The sequence below is a fragment of the Neltuma alba genome, unplaced genomic scaffold (assembly GCF_004799145.2).
Source record: "Neltuma alba isolate B1F8T4 unplaced genomic scaffold, ASM479914v2 tig00010391_pilon, whole genome shotgun sequence".
Taxonomy (NCBI): Eukaryota; Viridiplantae; Streptophyta; class Magnoliopsida; order Fabales; family Fabaceae; genus Neltuma; species Neltuma alba.
Genome location: NW_021635294.1, coordinates 11,462 through 14,161, shown reverse-complemented (window position 1 = coordinate 14,161; position 2,700 = coordinate 11,462).

The window sequence follows — 2,700 nt, the reverse complement described above, 5'->3', positions numbered from 1 at the left end:
AGAATTTCTCTAGTCCCTCACCTTGTCACACTGATAATCCACCTCCCACCAAGAAGTGGGCCTTTTCGGCCCTCACTAGTAGGCTCACAACTTGCAAATTAGCCTATATTTATTTTTATATTTTTGAATTTTATTTATTATTATATTCATATTATTATACATCATATCTCATTTGAAAAATTTAAAAAAAAATGCTTATATAATTAAGGTAAAAGTACATCTAGCACTTTAATCTTATTTTTTTAGTATCAGATGTAACATCCTGGATTAGGAATGCAAGGAATAACCTAGAATGGATAAACTATTGAGTCCCTATGAGTGGAACTTCCAAAAATGTAAAAAGAAAGTTAAAGGGTTTTTGGGAACTAAATTACAAATTGAGAAAGTTCTAAGGACTAATTAAAATGTAAATAAAGTTAAAGACTCTAGTAAAATCTCGAAATCCAATAGTAAGAAATGAAGATGAATGTGGACCAAAGACTATGTTAGAGGCCTTAATTAGATGAATTATAGGGTTAAGTTGAACTAGGAATAAATTTGTAATTTTATAAAGTTTCGGGTCAGAACGGACAAAGATGAAAATTATCCCCAAAAATTCTAGAAAAATCTCAAAAAATGGGAAATGGCATGTTAAGCCCTCTACGTGAAAAAAAATTATGAAAATGTCTTTCAATTGACTTTAAATGAATTTTAATGATTATGACTTATTTTGAGGTATACAATTAGATTGAATTATTTGAGCCATAAGGAGGCTCAGAAAATTAAGTAAAAATAGGAATTTATGAGTGAAGAGGCTACAAAAAATTATAAAATTAGTGTCATCCCCAGAAGGCCAACAAAATGGCTTTAAGAATATTTAAAAACCAATTATGCCATTTAAGGGCATTTTATAGGAAATTCAAAAAGAAATATCTACGGGTTGAAATATGGTCTAAGAAAATTTACAGATTTTTTTCAAAATTAGAGAAAGTTTATGGTATAAACGGATGAATTTTTAAAGCCTTGTATTGAATAAAATGCATCAGTCAAATATTAAATAATTTTGTCTCCTAAATAAGAAACAAAGAAATAAGATTGCATTATTAGAGCGCTAAGTTAGCATGCTAAGTCGCCAGAACATATTTATAATGCCACTATGTCATCTAATGAGTTGCTGGGAGATATGTATGAACAGTAGAAAAATCAGAATGCAATACAAATATGTTTTAGATAGCCCTCTGTCTACTCGATATAGCAAAATCTTTACTACGTGACTCAGTGAGGCTAAATAGTCTGTCAGTGTAACTAACTATTATCTTCTATGCTCTTCTAAGATGATGTCATATGTGAGCCAATTCATTCGTTAAAATTTTCAAGAAAGCAAGTGGAAAAAGAAAAGGGACCAATAAGAGGTGAATGACACTAGTAGTTTGGAAGCTTGTTAGAGAAGCTTTCCAATTCTCTTTTCCTCTCCTCTTTTATACCACATATAAGGCTTCTCATTGGTAGGAATATTGCAAGAAGACACTTGGCAAGTTACAAGAGACATGTGGCAAGATTATAAACTAGATGGCTTAACCATGAAACACATGACAAGGCATGATGTAAGATGTGTGATTTCATAACGAGTAAGTAATCTAGAATCCTAGACACATGGCTTGATCAAGATGGAAGACAAGAGGATAAGGGACACATGACAAAGAGATTAAATGAATGGCCAAGATTAAGCCACCCATTTACAAGATCAAGGGCCAAAATTTAAGCTTACTTATTATAAATACCCCTTACCCTCCTGTTTGTTTAAGCTTTTTAGTCAAGCATCCAAGAGCAAAGGGGAGGCCGAAAATGGAGGAGGAAAAGGGAGAAGAGAAAGAGCAAGGAAAACCATGCAAGATCAAGCTCCAAGATAAGGGGTGACTATGGTTTTTGATGTGGTTTAACTTGCTACTTGTCTTGTTGAGTTTGATTATGGTTTTGATGGTTTTTGAAAGCTTGAAACCCTTAGTAAAAAGGCTGCATAAAATTGATAAGTTAAGGGAAAGATAAAATTGATGTTAGGATAAAGTTTAAAGGCTTGAAAAGAATAAGAATCAAGTGGTTTTATGTTGAAATTAGTTGCATTTCATGATTGTGTTATTTAAGAGGAATATTTGGCCAAGGATGGTTCTTAGTGTTAGGGTTAGATTTTGATGATTTTGAAGTTTCCAATGAGTTTAGAATGAAAAATTGTGTAAGGTAAAAGTGAGAAAATAAGTTTGGAAGCATTAGAATTAAAAATGAAAATTTTGGATCCTAAGACCTTATGATTCGACCAACTTAAGAAACAGGGGAAGGAGTTGGATTTTTTAAATCCAAGCTCATATTTGGATTTCTTATGAAAAATTGAGTGTGAAATGGCCAAAAGAATGAATTTAGGAATCAAGATTAAGAAAGTGAAAAGTTAGGGTTAAAGAGGAATCAAACTTAAAAGTTAGAGTTGTTAATAGTTTTCATAGTCTTCGTGGATTGGCTATTATTGTTTATTGCGAATTTAGGGTCATGAGACATTAAGGAAAAAGAATAGCAAGATTGTTCAATCAATCTTGGTGGTTGGGATAAAAGGGAGCAAGAAAGAAAAGTTTAAAGATACAAGATAGTGAACTTACTTTTCTTGTATGCTTGTGTGTTGGTGTTCAATATGTTGTATGATGATATAAGATACAAATGAAAATATAATGCTCT